The 21,734-nt window shown below is 37.8% G+C and overlaps 1 non-coding gene across 1 annotated transcript; it reads left to right on the plus strand.

Annotated features, from left to right (window-relative positions):
- Positions 1–10,952: 10,952 nt before the first annotated feature.
- On the plus strand, positions 10,953–11,060 carry LOC124989897 (U6 spliceosomal RNA). The gene has a single exon (XR_007109702.1). It is a non-coding gene; the product is annotated as a U6 spliceosomal RNA (small nuclear RNA).
- The last annotated feature ends 10,674 nt before the right edge of the window (positions 11,061–21,734 follow it).

The raw sequence follows: 21,734 nt of genomic DNA on the forward strand, positions 1-21,734 counted from the left end.
ATACATGACAGTAGAATGCATTTTGACATATCATACATAAATGGAGTATAACTTCTCATTCTTCTGGTTGTACATGAGGGAGTTACACCAGTCGTGTAATCATATATGCATATAGGGTAATAATGTCTGATTCATTCTACTATTCCTCCTACCCCCAAACTCCCTCCCTTCCTTTCACTCTCTCTGTCTAATCCGATGTACACCTATTCTTCCACAGACCCCACCCCTTATTGTGAATTAATATTCGAGTATCAAAAAAAAAAACCATTCAGCCTTTGGTTCTTTGGGCTTGACTTATTTCACTTAGCATAATATTCTCTAGCTTCATCCTTTACCAGAAAATGCCATAATTTTATTCTTCTTTAGGGCTGAGTAATATTCATTGTGAATATGTACCATATTTTCTTTACCCATTCATCTGTTGAAGGGCATCTAGGTTGATTCCATAGTTTAGCTACTGTGAATTGAGCTGCTATAAACATTGATGTGACTGCATCACTTTAGTATGCTGATTTTAAGTCCCTTGGGTATAAACTGAGGAGTAGGATAGCTGAGTCAAATGGTGGTTCCATTCCAAGTTTTCTCTGAAATCTACAGACTGCACTATTCTCTACTTTTATGGGCTGAAGTGTTTATTCCACATATAAAGAAGAACATGCAGTATTTGTCTTTCTGTGCTTTGTTTCCCTTAACATACTGGGCTGTAGTCCCATTCATATTGCTACAACTGTCAGGATACCATTTCATGACTATATAGTATTCCTTTGTGTCTATGTACTACATTTTTTTATCCATTCATCTGTTGTTAGACATGGATACCTCAGTTATTACATGTCATAGCTATTTTGAATAGTTTTGCAATAAATATAGGAGCATAGATAACTCTTCGGTACAGGAAACATGTGCTTTTTAAAGAAGTACTATATCAAGATTTCATTCTGACATTTTCCATTCATAACTATGGCTGAAAAGACTTTATTCACCTATTTTTATTATATGTTTATGACTTTTTTTCCCTGCTGCTGAAAATCTTAGTTCCTTATGATATTAAAATAATGACCAATTTGTTCTACCCCAAATTCTATCCCAGGAATTTTGATTCAACAGGCCTGGGCACTGGGCTGCCTTTAAGGCTTTGGGTGGTTCTTGGGAGCAGCCAGTCTTGAGAACTACCATTCTGGCTGAACTTCTTAAGGACAAGAGCAGTGTCTTGGTCACATTTATATCCCAAGCACATACACCAGTACAGGGCATATAGTACAGTCCCAGTGAAGTTAAATGTTTAATGAAATTATAATGACAGCTGTTTTAGTCAACTTTTTTGCTGCTGTGACTAAATGACCCAGCAAAACTGTAAAGGAGGAACAGTTTATTTGAGGACTCAAAGTTTCAGAGGTCTTAGTCCATAGAAGGCCAGTTTGCTTCCTCAGGACTGAAGGTAAGGCTAAAGAACATGGCAGGAGAAGGTGGCAGATGGAAGCAGCTCACATCACGGGTGATCAGGAAGCAGAGAGAGACTCTGCTTGCCAGATACAAATATATGTATACCCCAAAGTCAAGCCCCAGTTTCCACCTCCTCTAGTCACACCCTACTCGCCTCCAGTCACCACTCAATTAATCCCACCAGGGATTAATTTACTGATTATGTTAAGACTCTCAAAAACCAAGCATTTATCCTCTGAACCTTCTTACATTGTCTCACACGTGAACTTTTGGGGGACACCTCACATCCAAACCGTAACAATAGCACTTTTTAATTTTTATATGACTCAGGAAAAATGGGGAAAGGACCAAAGAAAAATTATGACCTCCACATGCAGATCAAGTTAAACAAATTGAGAATCTTCAGTTTGCCTGAATTTCCACTGCATGGATTTCCCTTCCTGCTCCCTCCTCTGCCCCAACCTTCTCTAATCCAAGGGAAAATTCCCTTCATTTTAGAACCACTCCACCCACCCTCGAGACAGGGTAGATTATAATAAACAAGTCAATCAGAGTCAAAAAGCATCAGAAATAGGTTTGTTATGTAAAGAGATTTTTAAATTATTAGTCCATGCTCTTCCTAGGATCAAAGTCACCAGGATCATCCATGAAATAAGAATAAATGTTTCTTAACTAGCTCACAGATCTACCCATTTTGCAGGAATAGACTAAGGAGCAAGAATTTAGTCCCACAAAAGGGCTTGCAGGGAATTGGCATTTCCTTCACTTTGTACCTATCCACTGAGGCCTGTGCTTGCCCACTACTAAACACCTTGGAAAGACAACTACATGCAGACAGCTGATGACCAGTGGTAGGGACATCTGGGGCCAGGTCCCTTCCTTTTCAGGTAATTAGAGCCGGTTGCCTGTTGGACAGCCACAACATCTCAGTCTCAACCAAAAGTGGCTTCATCATTTTCTCCCTCAAATCTGCACCTTCCTGTTTTCACTGAGATAACACCTCCCCACCTCATCTAGAAATCTGTTACCCTTGCTCCCCGCTCTTTCTCAAGTTGGACATCTAGACAGTAACCAGATCCTACTGGTTTTATGCCTACATATTCCCCAACTTCATGCCTATCTCTACTTTAGTTCAAGTTCTTTACCACAGCAGGTAACTATAAATCCATCGTCCACATTGTTACCATAATAATCTATCTAAAACAATAATAATATCCTTGTTATTGGACATGTTCCTGGGATGACTTTCTTGCCTGGAGCTATGAATGAGTTACTTTCATTTCCAAGAAAAGTCTAAATTCCTTACCTGGGTATGCGAGGCCCTCTACAATCTGGTCTTTGTCTACTTATAGTCTCATCTCTTACCACCGGCACTGAGTGATTTATCTACCAGCAATTTAAAAATACTTGTAGGACCTCACGCACACCATGTGGTTCCTTGCTCCTGAACTTTCACTAAGATTGTTCCTCAGTCTGGAATGTCTTTCTTTTCTTTTCTTTCTTTCATTACCTCTCTGCTTCACTCTGCCTTTATAAATACTCCCCTGAACTACTCATATGCATAATCTTGAATTATTTACCATTCCTAAATTAGTACTATAAGAAATACAAACAATGTTATGTATGGCTATGCTAGACACTGCAGTATCTAGGTTCAAATAAAGCAATCTGTGGTCCTGACCTAGCCTAGATGCAATAAAAAATTAACAAGGCATGATTTAAACTCTAAGAGATAAGGTAGGGAGGGAAGTGTACGTTCTAGAGTTTGTTTGTGTGTTTGTTTCTTCTTTCATCTCTTTGTTCCACAAGGATTTCCTAAGAATCAGTCATTTGTCAGGCACTTGCTAAAGCCTAATCATATGGCCATGGTTATTTCCCTTGCAGAGCCTGCAGTCTAGGGGAGGTGGGGAAAGAAGTGTGTTTTGTAGGGTGAAGATTAAGGGATTAAAATGGAGTACTAAGAGAAAAAAGTTAGCTAGTTGAAAGAACAGTATCAATAATGATCAAAGTCAAGAAGTATGAAGAATCGGTGAGTGAGGAATTGTCCAAGATACAAATGGAAATAGAAAAGGACCTATTGGCATCAGATCTGCCATTTTGCTGCTGCCAGTATTCTGCGCCCCCCAACCACCATTTTACACCCCAGATGGTCAGTCTGTGAACATTCTTGGCAGTCATTGGTCCGTTGTTATTAGCCCGAGAAGTTTGACTACTTAAGAATGGTTCCATTCTTTCTCTCTCTCCTCCTCCCTCTCACTCTCTCCTCTCTCCTCTCTCTCTCTCTCTCTCTCTCTCTCTCTCTCTCTCTCTCTCTCTCTCTCTCTCTCTCTCTCTCTGACACTCTGCCTGTCTGCTTAATAAAATCTCTTGTGTGATTTCCTGCATCCAAAGTGGTTTCTGGGTGCTGTTCAGGCACTGCCACATCTAACAATATAAAGACTCTAACAGGTTCACTATTTTAGATTTAGGAGCCCTTAATTAATCATATGGGATACTTGTGTCCCTAAAAATTGCTACTATAGGGCTGGGGTTGTGGTCAGTAGTAGAGCACTTACATAGTATGTGTGAGACACTGGGTTTGATCCTCAGCACCACATAAAAAATAAATAAATAAAGTTAAAAAAAGAAACTTCAAAAGAAAAAGAAGAAGAAGAAGAAAATAAAAGAAATTACTACTACATTTTTTAAAATGTTACTTTTTAATCTTGGTACTACCTAGAAGTCTTTTTCTCTTTTATCTTTTTCTCCTTTTCATTATACTTTCCTAATCTATATTTTGAAGATTATTCTTGTTCTGAGGTTCATATTTTAAGATTATTTTTAAAATATCTATTTTTGCTTAGAACACAGATGCCTACATTTTGTATGAGTACATGGGAAACAACATATCATAATTGCATTATCCATATTCAGGATTATTATAAGTTGAAAATTCAAACAGATTCTAAATTATCCTTTGAAATCTCTACTAAAACTTCAAGGAGCTTTGATAACAGCATCTGACCTGAATCTTAATTGGTTTAGCATGACATGGTTGGTTATGCTAAGAAAGAAGTGTGGGGGGAGTGCTTCTCACAATAGAAGACACAATGGCTAAACTATGCTTTTGTTTTAGGAAATAAAATTGTGATTTTCTACAAAGGTTATTGTTAGATTAAGGATAATGAATGAGTAAAGAGAAACATGTGTCCCGGTGTGTTCGTATGATTCTGTTTTCTCTTGGTACTAGCGTGAAACACATTCTGGAGGCGCATACTGTGTGCCAAGGGAGGAAGCAAGGGGCTGGCCATGAGTGATTCCGATTTTATTCAAAAACGGTTCCTTATCTAAGGTCATGAAACCAACTTGCAATAGTTCTATCTCTATGAACTTTTGGACTGGGTGGAAGAGGAGTATTGAAACATTAAAATATTTTCAGTGGCTTTCCTGTTTCCTCTGTAAGATTGGTGTGCTAAGACCAATGGCTAATGGTTAGAATTGCCTGTGGCCCACCTTAACATACCTCATTGAGAAAGCAGGAACTCTGACCTGCCACTGAGAACATTCGGCACCCGTTAGCCCCTTCATTCTGCGTGTGCACACTCTTCTCCATCTGTTTTCCCTCCATTATATTTCTTCTTCTATTTTTCCGAAACCACAGAGAGGATTAAATTTCACATTTGAGCAAGAACTAAAATTTAGCCATAGTTCTTTAGTCTTGGAAATCAAAATCAAGGACAGCTTATTATAGAAATCTTGAAATATTTCCAAGGAGAGTGAATTGTTATTTTTAAGTCTTTCAAAACTTCATGATTTTTTTATACATATTGATAAACTATTGTAAAATATATACAGAAATGCAAAGAACCAGCCGAGTATGGTGATGCACACCTATAATTCCAATGACTCCAGAGATTGAGGCAGGAGGATCATAGGTTTGAGGCTAGCCTCAGCAACTTAGGGCAGCCCTAAGCTACTTAGTGAGACCCTGTTTCAAAATAAAAATAAAAGAAAAAGAAATACAAAGGACCTAGAAAAACTAGCACAATCTTGAAAGAAAAAATAAAGGAATTACACTACCTGACTTTGAGTTACTATAAAGCTACAGTAATATCAATAGTTCAGTATTAGCAAAAGAACAGACAATGTGCTCAATAGGATAGAAGAGAAACCAGATGTATGTCTATACACAAGAGTCAAATGGTTTTCAACAAGAGCACTGAAGCAACTCAATAGAGAAAGGAAAATCTTTTCAATATATGACATTTAAATAGTTATCCAAATTGGGAACGGAAGGGCTTTAAGTTCTACCTTGAAGCCTTTTCAAAAGTTAATTCAGGATGTATCATAAACATTCTAGAAGAAGATATAAAAGAATATCTTCATATCCTTGAATAGACAATTTTTTAAATTGAGAACATCAAATTGGAACTTTATTGAAATTAAAAATTTCTTGCTTATTAAAAGATACCCTTAAGATTAATAGACTAAGCCTGGGGTTATTGCTCAGTGGTAGAGTGCTTACCTACGTGTGAGGCACTGGGTTCAATCCTCAACACCACATAAAATAAATAAACAAATGTTTTAAAAAAATATTAATGGACTAACCAAAGTCCAGAAGAATGTATTCATGACATTAATATGTGACAAGGAATTTTTAACTAGAATATATTAAAAACTCCTTTAACACAATAATTAAAATACAATCCAATGTTTAAAATGGGCAAAAGCCACTTCACTGAAGATATCTGAATGTCCAATGAGTATATTAAAAGATGCTTGAGATCCTTCATTATTAGGAAAATTTAAAAGTATAGTAAAATGTAATTGTAAACTCATTAGAATGGTCAAAATTTTTTAAAAAATGAAAAGCCAAATTTAACAAGAATGCAAAGCAAAAAATTTCATCACTGCTAGTGAGACTGTAACATGATCTAACCACTTTGGACAGTTTAAGTTTGGCAATTTCTTAAAATGTTAAAACATACAGCTATCCTATGACTCAGCAATCTTAGTGTTTATCCAAAAGAAAGGAAAACATTCATCTACAAAATATCTTGTGAAAGAATGTTATAGCAGTTTTCATTTGTAATAGCCCCCAAACTGGAAATAGCCCAGGTGTCCATCAACATAAAAATAAACAAACTGCACAATGGAATACAATCCAATAATAAAAAGTGACAAACTATTGGTACTTGCAAAAGCCTGAATTAATCTCAAAAGCTCGATGCTGAATTAAAGAAGTCAGGATAAAACTGCTACACATGTCATTCACTTGCCCTCAATAAGAAATTTATTTGTTTTTTAAAAATTTCAAATGGTGGCACAATTCAGAAAAATTTATCAGGTATATTTATAATTGTTATAAAGTTGAACTCCTAAAACTTATCCACTGAAACATTCTGACTTGCATTTGTATTAAAAATTCACACACAAAAAAAATGGAAAAGCTGCCGATAACTGATTATTGTCCCCCATTTCCCACTTGCAATCATACACCTGGGTACATTTTGACTCCATGAGAAAGATTATGTTCAGAACTACCAATAACAGGAAATGGTTTTTGATTTTTGTTTTGCTTTGTTTTTGTTCTTTGGTTTTTAGAATGAAATTGTTCCCATCATAGTGGATTCTTAAGCACAGTCTACATATATGCATCATGCATAGTTGTCCCTTGGCACAATGGCTGCACATTTGACATGGCTAGCACACAGATTGGTATCTTCGAAAAGGCTAACCAGCTGGGCCCAGTGGTGCAGGCCTGTAATCCTAGCTACCTGGGAAACCAAGGCAGAAAAATCCCAAGTTCCAGACCAGTCCGGACAACTTAACAAGACCCTATATTAAAATAATTTTTTTAAAAGCCGGACCCAGTGATGTACACCTGTAACCCCGGCAACCTGGGAGGCCGAGTTGGTGGATCAAAGCCAGCCTCAGTCACTTAGTGAGGCCCTGTCTTAAAATAAAACATAAAAAGGGTTGGGGATGTGGCTCAGTGGTTAAGCGCACCTGGGTTCAATCCCTGGTACCAAACAAATAAATAAATAATAAGGTTGTGAATGTAGATCAGTGGCAGAACACTTGCCTCACATGCACAAGACACTATGTTAGAATCAATAATTAGGATAGATTCAAACTAAAAAGCTTTTTCTCAGAAACAATCAACAATGTGTAGAGAGAGCCTACAGAATGGGAGAAAATCTTTGCCACACAAACTTCAGATAAAGCACTAATCTCCAGAATCTATAAAGAACTCAAAAAATCTTTAAACCAAGAATACAAATAACTCAATCAATAAGTAGGCTAAGGAAATGAGCAGACACTTCACAGAAGAAGGTCTACAAGCAATCAACAGATACATGAAAAAATGTTCAACATCTCTAGTAATAAGAGAAATGCAAATCAAAACTACCCTAAGATTCCATCTCACCCCAATTAGAATATCTATTATCAAGAATACAAACAACAAAAGGTGTTGGCGAGGATGTGGGAAAAAGGTATACTCACACATTGCTGGTGGGGTTGCAAATTGGTACAGCCACTCTGGAAAGCAGTATGGAGATTCCTTAGAAAACTTGGAATGGAGCTACTATTTGACCCAGCTATCCCACTCCTTGGCCAATATCCAAAGGACTTAAAATCAGTATACTACGGTGACACAACTACATTAATGTTTATAGCAACTCAATTCACAATAGCTAGATTGTGGAATCAACCTAGATGCCTTTTAATAGATGAATGGATAAAGAAACTATGGCATATATACACAATGGAATATTACTGAGCCATAAAGAATAATAAAATTATGGCATTTGCAGGTAAAGGGATGGAGTTGGAGAATATCATGCTAAGTGAGATAAGCCAATCCCCAAAAACCAAAAGCCAAATTATTTCTCTGAAAAGTAGATGATGACACATAATGATGGGTGGGAGGGAAACAAGAATGAAGGAAGGATGGATTGTATAGAGGAAAATGAGGGGTGAGGTGGGGGTGGAGGGAAGGAAAAATAATAGAATGAGACAAACGTCATTACCCTATGTACATGTATGATTATGCAAATGGTATGACTCTACTTGGTGTACAACCAGAGAAACGATTGTGTACAATGAATCAAAATAAAATGAAAAATGAAAAATGAAAAAAAAGACCCTATGTTCAATCCCCCCCGCCACACACACACAGCCAGATAGGACTCGCTTGCCTCCCACAAGATACCAATAGCTGTGCTATGGAATCCACATCTGATTGAAGTCCTGAGCAATTTTTCGCACTGGAAGGGGAGATTGTGAATCAGAAGTTCAATGGATTTGTGGTAACTTCTAATTTCAGAGTGCCAAGCTACTGAGGCTGTGAAGACGAGGTTTCTTCATCCCTCCAGTAGAGGGCACTCTCTTGACAAACAGCTTTTGTAGCCAGTTGCTTCCAGAGGGCTTTACCCTGGTCAATTTGTAGGCAATTGCCTTTGGGGGAGTCATGATATAAGGACTTCCTCACTTAACTAACTCTTCCTTTGCTGGAGCTCAGGAGCTGGAGGACTTCCCGGTGTTAGAGAGGGAGGGCTGCAACTCTATATCTGTATCTTGATGGGGTGTGAGTTAAATGGATAAGTGCCTAAATTGGTCCAATCTACACTCTAAATCTGCGAATTTCAGTGTCTTTCAATTATATCTGAATTTTAAAAGAAACTTATTTCCTGTATATGACCTTGCAGTGCTCTCTCTAGCCCTTTTACCTTTACCCTTTCAATAAAGAGCACATTAAGCTTTGAAATCTATTCTCCAGTCTCTCTCAAAGTCTTACCTTTGAACGCTGACAGGAGTTACCATGAACATCATATGAAAAAATAGGGTCACTGTGTTAACTAGTCACAAACCACCAAACTAGAACACCAAGTAAATAAATCAGATGACCAATTTCAAATAGAAAGAGATATGAAAGGGAACGTTGTATACTTACAAAATGTAAATAACAAAGGCTAACAGACTAGTATTTATTAAGTGATAAAATTAAATATCTAAAAGAAAGAGTCACCTTCCTATAGTTCTAGGGAAGGGATATCTTAAATAACAAGTCAATCTGCATCTTTATTTCTATGCTTCCTTAGGACCAAGTGACTAATATATAAGATATTTAAACTAAAACCCAACTCTCAGTATTAAGTTGTGTCCAGAGAGACCAGATACACACAAAGTAAACAACTTTTCATCTAAATTTTAGCAGCATACAGTATAGATACTGACTGGTGACATTAGACCATCTCTTTTCCTGTTTCCCTGTAATGTTCCTCTTCCTGTTCCAAAACCTTCTATAGAGATCAGAATAGACATTTTCCAACTCGTTCCTGATTTTCTTGACCTATTGCCATAGACTCTTTCCTTGACAAAAGTTTAGCAAGTCTCATCTGAGCCTTCTTCTTGTCTATGTTCCAACCTTGGCCTGTTAAAAGACTTGAACAGACATTAACATAGCAATATCTAACTCATCTCTGGAATGATCATAGCTCTTAAAGTGTCTGCCTGAGAAAACTCAAGACTGCCAAAAGAATTTACTGAAGACAGCGTCCCAGCCTCCTTGGAAAGTGGATAGTCTAACTTCCACAAGCAACAGTGAGTGAACCCAGATGAGTTTCATGTGGACCAACCCCCTTTACCCACCTTATGTAATTTTTTACCCCATGGAACCCATGCTTGCCCCCTTCCTCATCCTTATGCTGTCTTTAAAACCCAATCATAGATGGGTGTGGTAACCTATGCTTGCAATCCCAGCTACTAAGGAAGCTGAGGCAGAATGGTGAGTTTAAAGCCAATCTGAGCAACAGACTGAGAGAAAAATATCAAAAATGAAACAAAAGACCCAGTTATCTCTGTACAAATCAATGTTGAGTTCAGTTCATGGAAGCGGAGAGGAGGTGTTGTTTTCCCTATTCCAGTAGTATTTTGCTGGTAAAAATCTGTCCTTATCTCTTGAACTAATGTCCAGATTTGTTATTTATTTATTTATTTATTTATTTATTTATGCACACACCAGAGATTGAACCCAGGGGTGCTCAACCACAACCACTGAGCCATATCCCCAGCTCTTTTTAAAAATTTTTCATTTTGAGACAGGGTCTTGCTAAATTGCTTAGGGCCTTGCTGAGTTTCTGAGACTGGCTTTGAACTTGGAATCCTTCTGCCTCAGTCTCCCAAGCCTCTGTGATTACAGGCATGCACCACCATGCCTAGCCAGCTTTATCTTTGACACTACTAGCTGTCACCAAAGAGATTGAGCAAAGCTGAGATTGCAAGGAGGATTACCATCAAATAACAGGAGGCACACATCCAATAAATATAAGCACAGGCACCATAGCATTTTTTTTTTTTCCCCACCTGAGGGGCCAGGGATTCGAACCGCAGTCCTTGCACATGCTAGGTGAGCACTCTCCAAATTGAGCTATTTCTTCAGCTCCACCATAGCATATTAACAGGAGATAGAGCAGAGATTTTGTAGCAGAATGGCAGAATTTGATCAATCAAGAAATGATTTTGTAGGGCTCACTTCAGCAGCATATACACTAAAATTGTGAACGATACAGAGAAAATTAGCTTGGCTCCCAAACAAGGATGACATGCAAATTCACGAAGCATTCTGTATTTTTGGTGTCCCTGATACCAAGATCCACATCTCTGACCTTAGACAGAAGGCAAAATGGATGAGTTCCCCCTCCATGACCACATGGTGTCAGATGAATATGGGCAGCTAGACTCTGAAACCTTGGGGGCTGCCTGTATTTGTGCAAACAAAGACATGATAAGAAGTTGTGGCAAAGATGGCTTTCATATTTGAATGCAGTTCCACCCTTCCTATGCCATCTATATCAACAAGATGTTGTCCTGCTCTGAGGCTGACAGGCTCCAGACAGGTATGTAAGGTGCCTTTGGGAAAGCCCAGAGCACAGTGGCCAGGGACTTTACCAGGTTTTAAGTTGATGAATTTGAAGATATGGTGGCTGAGAAGTGGCTCATTCCTGATGACTATAGGGTCAAATATATCCCCAAACATGGTCCCCTGCACTCATGAGGGCTTCCACTGTGCTATCTCCTTCTTAATTAAACTGAACAATAAATCCTGTATCATATTTTAAAAATCTTCTGAAAAGAAGAAATTTTGAAAAAGCAACAAAGGGGCATGTGTAGTTTAGAAAAGAGTAAAGGTCACATCAAACTCGTTGCAGCACCATCAGGGATGAAAATCAATGGCATAGAATGTGGTTTGAGCAACAAGACAAGTTGAGAGTGGATGTGTGAGAGTCATAAAGGAAGAAGAGGTTCCAGGAGTCAATCCAGGCTTTGAGAAAGTCTGAAACCCAGGGTAACACCAGGGCAGCCCTCAGGGTCTCCATCCTGAGCTGCGGTGGCTTCTTCCAACACACCAAGAAAGTCTCCTTCTGCCCAGCCCACAGGATCATTGTGGGCAAACTAGGAGAGGTTTTCCTGCTTCACGCAGACTCTTCAGAGCAACTTCTGAGGGATAGGAAGGAGTCCAGAACATGGAATTAACAGATCTGGGTCTCTCAATGTGCAGCTTCTGGGCATTTTGTATAATTCAGAACACAAAGAATCTGAGTTACCCTGGGGACTCGAGTGGAGAGAGGGATTTTCTTGGTTTTCTTTTACTTTCCAGGGCTCTTTCTTGGTGGTGATTTATTTTTTTATTTTTATTGCTCCTCCCTTGGTCTGTGTGGTTAAGACCAAATCTGAAAACCTGAGCGCTCTTGGCTTAGTGGCCGTAGTTACCTTGCTTGCAAACATTCCTAGTGTTTTCCTTTTTTCCACATTTTTTTATTGGTGCAATGTAGTTGTACTTAATAGTGGGATTCCTTGCTACATATTCATACATGCACACAATATAACAATATAATTTGGCCGATATCATTCCCCACTACTTCCTTTTTCCCTCTCCTCCTCCCTCTACCTGGTCTCTTTCCTCTACTGATCTCTCTTGTATTTTCATAAAATCCCCTCATCTTTATTTGTCCTGGCATTTTCTAAGTTCCCAAGTCCTTCTGGTCAGTTTATTTCTGAAGTATGTCTACAACCTTCTAGACTTTATTTCCAAGGGGTTCCCTGATTCAGATATCCACTAACCCATGTCCTAACCATTGATTGTGAAAGCTTCCTGATTGTTTGTTTCTAGCTCTCCTCCTCATTCCAATTGCCATTTGTCCTGCTGTCAGAATCATCTAAGACTCAGACTGACCTTGTCACACTCTTATTGAAAACTCCTCAGCACCTATGTGTTACTTAACTGGAGAATTCCACACCCTCAGCACAGAGTTACAATCTGGACCAGCATCTTCCCTCTCCAACCGGCCCTCCCACCCTCTGGTTGCATCACCTGCATCCCTCACCCTGTCTTCTGGATACAAGAGAGTTGCTGTGTTTCAAACCAATCAGGCCTTTCACTTCTTGATGCCTTCTCTTGTCTAGTTCCCTCTGCCTGTGATGCCTTCATGCACAGCACCCTGCCTCTGGCCAGCATTCTGCAAACCCCTCAATGCTGACACAGATATTCCCTCCTCCATGAAGTCATCATGACTCTCCCAGACAAAATCAATTCTTCCATCCAGTCTGTTCCCCAAGCCCTTGGCATTTCTCTACTGCAATTCTTATTGCTTTTGTCCTTAACATTGTAAATGTATCCCTTGTTTAAGTAGTATTTTTCAAGACTGCCAAATCCATGAAGGGAGAAATGGAATTACACACACAGTTTGACACAGTTGTAACATGTATGACCCCAAATATTGCCACAAACTGCTCAGCATTTTCAAATGTGTTTTAATCTTCTCCTTTCCTCTGGATTGTAAATTTTCTGAGGAGTTAAGTGCTTCTCTTCATCCCTACCCGCAATTCTCCAACTATTACTAATGTGATGAGCTTCACTTATCCTATTATCTGTAAAAGGATGGATTAAATCACCTAATGGGTCCCATATCTAGTTCTAATTTTGATAATTCTTTTCCTCCATATTTGTATTGGTTCATGATAGTTGTACATAATGGTGGGATTGGTTGTTACACATATTCATACATGCACACAGTATAATGATATAACTTAACCAGTATCATTCCCCAGGATATGCCCTTCTAACATTTGATAATTCTAAAGAACAACAGTAAGGATCCAAGAACTGCTTCATACAATTTGACAAGGGCTGCTTATGTGGTATTTATACATAGGGATTGAATAGTAAATACCTTTTTTCCATAGAAAAGAGGAATATAAGCAATGAAGACCCTTCTTCCTTCATGTTCATATTTATTGACAATCTGCCATATGCTTACATGGATCTAGATGCAAAGAATTTGGTAGGGACAAAAATCACATAGTCCCTGCTGTCATAGCACGTACAATCAGGAGGAGGAGACACATAATAAGCATGATCAGGAAGAGACAAGACTGGGATCCGAATACTATGCTATCATAACTACTACGATCAACAACAGCAATAATAATACAGAATAGAGCTGAGTAAGGAGCTAGGGAGTAATGATGGGCAATGCTATTCTGGAAATGACCATCAGGGGAGACTCTGCAAAGGGAAGCTAACGGACAGGAAGAGCTGCCCCCTAGGCAGTCATGAAGTCCTCCTTCATCACTGTCTTAGAAGGAAGATGCTGCGGTGAAATAATGATACTAAGAAAACTGAATATCTAAAGCTTGATAAGTTTTGACATATATATATTCTCATGTTACCCTCACCCCAATTAAGGTCATAAGTATATCCATCATGTTTAAAAGTTTCCTTGTGTTTGTGGAGGTTTGGGAATTTTGTTTGGTGTGTGTTTGTGTGTGTGTGTGTGTGTGTGTGTGTGTGTGTTTAAGTTCACTTATGATATCTACCCTCTTGACAAATTTTTGGCTGTCATGACTTATTGTTAAGTAGAGGCATGATGTTATACAGCAGATCTCTGGAATTAACATGTGTTGTATAATTATAGCTTTATACACGATAAACAAAGCTCTGTATATCCCTTTCTCTCTATCCACTGGTAGCTATCACCCTATCATCCACCTCTATAAGTTTGACAATTTTAGATGTCTCAATAAGAGGAATGGTGCAGTATTTGTCATGCTGTGACTAACTTTTTTCACTTAGCATAATGTCTTCTTGTTCCCATGTTGTCACAAAAGGTCACTTCCTTCTTCTTAAGGCTGAATAATTTTCCATCAAATGTATATGCCACATTTTCCTTATTCACTCATGTCTTGGTGGACATTTGGGTGTTTCCAGATCTTGGCTATTGTGAGTGATACTTCAGTGAACAAGGGATTGCAAATATCTCTTGGAGATTCTGGTTTCAATTCTTTGGGATTTATATTCAAAAATGGATAACCACATTAAATGGTAATTCCAGTTTTAAATTTGGAGAAACAGCTATAGTTTTTCCATCAGAGTTATATCATTTTATTTCACCATCGTGTATTGCACAAGAGTTCCAATGCCTCTACAATCTCACCAACACTTATGATCTCTTCTTGTCTTTTGATACTAGTTACCACAACAGGTTTGTCATCAAGACCCCTGGGAGATTTGCATTTCCTTGACAATTAGTGGTGTTGATTGTTTTTTCATGCAGCCATTGGGCATTTGTATGCCTTCTCTGGCAAACAGCACACACCTATAATAGTGCTAGTTGTCTCTAGTTGGTAGAAGCACAGGTAAACTTTATTTTCCTCCTAGTACTTTTAAAGGTATTTTAACAGTTTCTACCTTGAATATATCTCACTTATACTTTTTCATTTACTTTTTATTTTCATCTGCAAATGATGTTCATTAAACATAATTCAAAAAGTAAAGTTCAAAAAGTAAAAGGTGAAGAACTCTCCTGTTGTCATCCTCTGGTTTCTCCCTACAGAACTTTCATGATGATATCTTTCAACAGATTTTTCTATACTCTTAGAGAATTTTTTAAAGCATGTACAAACACATCCATTATCTTTTTTTCCTCTCACAATCAGCATCACAACATATATGCCATTATGTAATCTGTTCTTTTTTTACATTAAAAAAACTCATAAATACTTTCTGATGTCAGAACATAGATAACTTCATTCCATTCTTTTTCGACCGCTGGGCAGAATTTTCTTGTTTGGATTCTCTAATTTATCTAAAAATATTTTTTCCAACTTTTGTTTTTCTTGCAGTACTAGGAATTGAACCCAGGGTCTTCTAACACTGCGCTACATCCCCCAGTCTTTTTTTGTTTGTTTGTTTTGTTTTTAAATACAGAATATTACTCAATTACCCAGGTTGACCTAACCTCCTGAGTACCTGAGAGGTGTACAAGCATACACCTCCACAGCTGACTCCAACTTCCTGTTTTTGTAAACAGTGTTGCAAACAGCAGCTGCCCGCTGTTCAAGGGTCTCTATACCCCCACCCCCTCAGGGTTATCTGATAAGTGGGGCATCTGAGGAGACAAGTTCAGTAGGTGCTTAACTGACCTGCCTCCACTGAGATCATTATTCTAACTGAAAGTGTCTTTACAGATCCAGCTTCTCCTCTATTTCCTTAACTAAGAGATTATTTCTCACAGCCTTTCAGCTCTACAGCCGTTGCTGAGATTGGCCAGAGTGTCTGCTGTCGTCCAGAGCAACACAAAGATGCCCAGGGCACCTGGATTCTGGTCTATCCTGGACACACCAGGGGTGCCTTCTCAGTGCTTCCTATCATCAACTTATTTCTCTTTCCATGTTGAAACTAACCACCAGCTTGGCCTCCACTTTCAGAAGGGAATCCCCACGCTCTCGGGTATGGCATTTGGCTTCCTGAGGAGCCACTGAAGAGCAGATGACACCATGCAGAGTTGGGGAGTCCTGCTGGGGCAAGACTTGATTGTGACTTGAGAGACAAGTAGCAACCAGAAGGAAAGTTCTCTCAATTTCAAAAATTCTCAGAAAGGAGAAAATTGGGACTGCTTTCCAAACTAGTGTGGGCTGCTCAGAAATGCAGCTCCTTCCTACAATTCCTCTGGAGAAATTCTGCATATTGGGTGCAAGTGCCAGAGTGGCCACCTGTTGATCTCTGCAGTTTACCATGAGACAGTAGCCTTGCTACCCAATTGTCCTTGTCTTATTTCTCTTTACTGCTCAACCTCAAATACTTGGACTTGCACATTCCAAATAAAGCGTCAGCACTTCATTCTTGTCTCAGGCTCTGCTTTCTAGAGAAAGGACTCTGATACACTCTAAAAGGAAAAAGAAACCTCTTTTTAAATAAAACAATTGTCCTCTAAGATCTTGGTTTTTATTTACTTTTGCCACACTGGGGGTTGAACCCAGGGCCTCACACATGCTAGACCAGTGCTCTACCACTGAGCTATATTCCAACGCTTTTTATTTTTTTATTTTGAGATAGGGTCTCCCTAAGTAATCCAGGCTAGCCACCAACTTGTGATCCTTCTAAGCCTCCTGAGTAGCTGGGATTATCAGGGTGCACCACTACACCCAGGTTGTAAAATTATTTTTAAATGAGTGAATAAACAACTGCCCTGTAAACTTTTTTTTGGAAGACTGCTCAGAAATAGATAAGGCTGTGCGTGCGTGCGTGCGTGCGTGCGTGCGTGTGTGTGTGTGTGTGTATGAAAGAGAGAAACGTTAATGTTTTTTTCATTCAAATGTAATAAATGCTGGTCATCATAGTTTAAGCAATAAAAAAATAAATACATGCTAAAAAATCCTGTACAAACATACAAACCTTTTTACGAGTGCAGTTCTGTAGTCATATACCTATTTAACTCTCTGTACTCTGAAATATCTGGAGGATAAGTTTCCAAAAGTGAAATTTGTGGGTCAGTTTAATTTTGATGAGTATTGCCAAATTACTCTTTCAAATTTTCGTAACATTAACCTTTCACCATAACGAGTACTGTTTCCAAATTGCTTGCCACAGCAAGTATTATCAAAATGTTTAATCAGTTAGGTGATTTTGAAATTTCCTATTGGCATTTTTATTAGCATTCTAATCAAGTGTAGGGTAATTTATAGTTGGTGCTGTGGCAATTGCTAAGAACAAATGATGTACATTTTAATATCTTAAGCAGAGTTTTAAAGCTTTTTCTATATAGGGCAGAAGTATTTCTTGTTATTTTTATTAGTTCTATGGTTAGTTTAAAAAGACTATTCCTTTCATTACATTTTCTACATGGTTTTTAGTTGTATATATAAATTTTGAAACAAGTTACTATTCTGAAAGTTCCTCTTAATGCCAGTTATGGTTTAGTGAATTCTCTTGGAATAAAACCACATTACCTTCAAGTAATAATAATTTTGCTTCCTTGATTCCAAAACCTAAACCTAAAACTTCAGGCTGTCATTAATTCATTCAAAAAAGAATTGAGTTTCTATTGTACACTAGGCATTGGGCTAAGTTCTGAATCTAATAGCTTTGAATACTATATTTGAAACTGTACTTCCTGTACCTTGCAAAAATACACTTCCTGTCTTTTTTACTTAGTTTTCAAAAAAAAAATCCATGTTCTTGTGTTCCATTATTATGATGCTATGATTTGCTTTGAAATGTCCACATTTTTATATCAAGTGAAGGATATTAATCTACATCTATTTTACCATAAGAACTTTTACAAAAAATGGAAGTTTAATGTTGTCAATGCATCTTTTTATTAATTAGGTTGATCATAAAAAATTTTAATCTATTTGTATGACTGATTATATATTATGAGTTACATTTTAAGGCTCTTTTGGCATTTCTGTGAAGAACTTTGCTGTATTAAAATGTGCTGCTGGATTCTATTTACCAATGTTTCAAATCCCATTGAAATTTTAATGTATTCTTTTATTCTCTCTGCAAATATTTTATTCAGGATTTGAGCATAAGTGAGATTTGTCTGTAATGTCTTAAAATTATTTAAATAGTTAGAAAAACATGCTCTCCTGGCAACTAAAAGACACATGAATTTTGTATATTTGTGCCTACAGAATACTGAACTGAGAAGGAAACAGGAATAGGGAAGAGGAAGTTCATAACCTTTACTTGAAATCTTGGCTTAATGTTTCTTTGTGGAAACATAATGAACTTGAGCATAGTAAAATAACCTTCACCTTTGATTTACCAAGACATAAAGGTTAATAACTATATCTCTATATATGCACTAGCATGCATGAGGTCCTGGTCCTATTCCCAGTATTGGGGATAAAAATGGGCTAATCAAGTCATGCACAAAGCTGAACACTTAAGGTCACATGTTTGTAGCCAAGTAGATCTGAGTTCAGTTTTGACTCTCCCTGTTACTACCTCCATGACCTGAGAAAGCCATTAACCTCTCTGTGAACCAACATATGGGAATTATTAATTTAACTACTTAGTAAGGTTGTGATGAAGATAAAGTAAGAAAACACATTTAAGTGGTTAACATAGTACTCAGTATGTTGGATATATTTAATAAATTTACCTAATATTGATTAATGGTTTGTTATTGCCACTCTTCTCTCAGAAGCTTTTAAAGTAAAAGGACTCTGAAATCCATATGCTGTAGGTGAATCTTACCTGAAAATCTTGTGTCCTCATCTTCTGACCCACTATGGTTAAGCATATCTTGAGTACTGGTCAAAACTTGGTAAGGATTTCTGACTTAGAAAGTTTACAAATTTAGAGAATATTGACATTACTAAGTTCTGTTATAACATCTTCCTCTCTCAGAAGTTGAAGCACTTTCAATTCATGTCTACAAGGCCAAATGCAAGTGATTAAAACAAGAAAAAAATTAAGAAAATGTTTGGCCTAAATTCTTTAAGTACATAATGCCCGCTACTGGTGACTGAATGAGATATGGCAATGATGTTAACTAACATCAAGATCAGTTTCTGCCAAACAGATGTTCTCTAAGGGACTGAGACAAAAAATGTAGTCTTTTCTGAATTTTCAGATAGTTCTCTCTTTCCCACTGACCCTGATAAAGCATTTATCCTAATGCCCACTTACTTACGGTTTCTAGAAACAAAGTCACACCATTGATGTACCAGGTCCAGGCTCCATTAAAGGGACCATGCACAAAGTTCCAAAAAGAAGAAATGTGGAGGCAGTGGAGGCTGATTCTCCTAACCTGCAACTCCCTGAATGCACTGACGTCCACATACAGCTGTAGCCATCCATGAATCCTCGAGACCATCAAGTCATCAGTTTGGGTAATTATGTCTGTGATAACTGGGGACTCTGAACATTTGATTAAATGGTAATAAATTCTCTAAAAATCATTTTTAAGGGTTGTCTACACTACCAATGTATGGGTATGTTTATTGGAATGACCTCAGGTAAGGTCAGTTCCAAGTTTTTATGAAACTTTTCACAGCTCCTGACATGAACTAGGATTGCTGCTTTCTATGTTACATAAAAGTAATCAGACTCTGAGTTAGACTGTTAAAATGAAAACATATGCACTAAGGCACTCTAATCAGAATGGGTAAGTGGTGTAATTCCCCCTCCTGGACATTCACTGTATAAATGAAAAGTGGCCAAAGGTCCTATGCTGACCAGACACAAAGGTCCAGTGTCAGGTAAATGTGTAACAGAACAAAACAAAGAGGTAACTGGAAGGCAAAGAATTTGTTGCTCAGACTTTAAAAAAAACAAAGTTTAGCCAGGGTGAGGTGGTGCACACTTATAATCCCAGGGATCAGGAGACTGAGGCAAAAGGATCCCAAGTTCAAGGCCAGCCTCATCAACTTAGTGAGGCTCTGTCTCAAAATAAAAAATAAAAAGGAGCTGGAGCTGTGACTCAGTGGTAAAGCGCTTCTGAGTTCAATCCCCAGTATAAATAAATAAATAAATAAATAAATAAATAAATAAATAAATAAATCGTGTTCCATTAGACACGATCAATCATGAACTGCCAGAGACACCTATGAATGTGGAAGGCACTGGACACCAACCAGTTTCTAGCACAATAGGGATCCGTATCACTTACTCTAAGAATTTACTAATGATGGTTGGGGAAAAAATGCTTAGTTGTTTTTATCAAACAAACTAAAGAACTTAGTACTGAATAAATCAACAAGTTTCAAAAGAGTTTTGTCCAAGTGCCTATGAGATTCAATGCAATGTTAAAGAAATGGCCTTCATTAATCATGTTGCCTGGGAACTAATCAGTCTACTGAAAGCCCAGGTTGTGCTATCTCAGTCAGTGTCCAGTATTCACCAGAGTGTGTGTGACTCAAGTCTATAATTAGAGTCTACAGTGAGTTGAAAGATACTAAATTGTCTTTATTAGTCTTTTTCAGCTATTTAGAGGTGTAAATTTTCACATATATATCTTGGGCAATCCCTTGCAAGGACTTCACTAAGATTTCTATAGTATTCACTTTACTTGGATGCACACCAAGTCAACTTTTATTAGATATATCTGAATTTAATCATTTAAATAGATAGTTTTGAAGAAAATACTGTAAAAACTTGCTTTCCTATCCTGCCCTATTCTAACCAATATTGCTCACCCCTAATGACTACAGTGTTTTCCTTCTTCAGTTTTGATGGCTCCTGTCCTCTCTTATGAAATAATGTAGTTTACTTTTAAAATTGTTTACATTTGTAGTCACTTCCTTCATTGTGTTGAAAACCACTTAAGGCAGAATTTATCTCACCCATTTTTGTATAATCTCTTAGCAAAGTGATAGGAACACTGAAAAGATGCTTTGAGTTGAATTGAATATAATTACTTGCTTATAAAGGATGTGAATTATGCTGTTAGATAATTAGTACAAAATGTCCAAATTGTATTCATTGTATCACTCACATCCATCTCAATCAAAGCCTCCTCATTGCCCTGTATTTTTAATGATTTAATGTCACCAACAACCTCCCAAGTACCACTCTATCACCTTCAAGAATTCTCTCATCTGTTGCATTAACCAAATGCTTACAGGTCTTTTATTTCTATTTCACAATCTCTTCTCATTTCTACTATCCTGCTATAAAGGTCTGTTACTTCATAACAGACTATGTATAAGACCCTCCTAATTTATCTTGCCTTATCTGGTGTATCTCTCTTACCACTGCCATTATAGCCTTCCTAAACACAAATAATTTATTTGTTTTCTTCCCTAAAAAATCTCAAAATGGGGCTGGGGAGATAGCTCAGTCGGTAGAGTGCTTGCCTTGTAAGCACAAGGCCCTGGGTTCGATCCCCAGCACCAAAAAAAAAAAAACAAAAACCTCAAAACACTCTCAGTTACCCCAAAGCTAAATGGCTTCTCCCAAGTCCCTCTACTCTGATCTCAAGCCAACCCCTCAATTTCATTTTCAGCTTGTGGTTCCA

The sequence above is a fragment of the Sciurus carolinensis genome, chromosome 7 (assembly GCF_902686445.1).
Source record: "Sciurus carolinensis chromosome 7, mSciCar1.2, whole genome shotgun sequence".
Taxonomy (NCBI): Eukaryota; Metazoa; Chordata; class Mammalia; order Rodentia; family Sciuridae; genus Sciurus; species Sciurus carolinensis.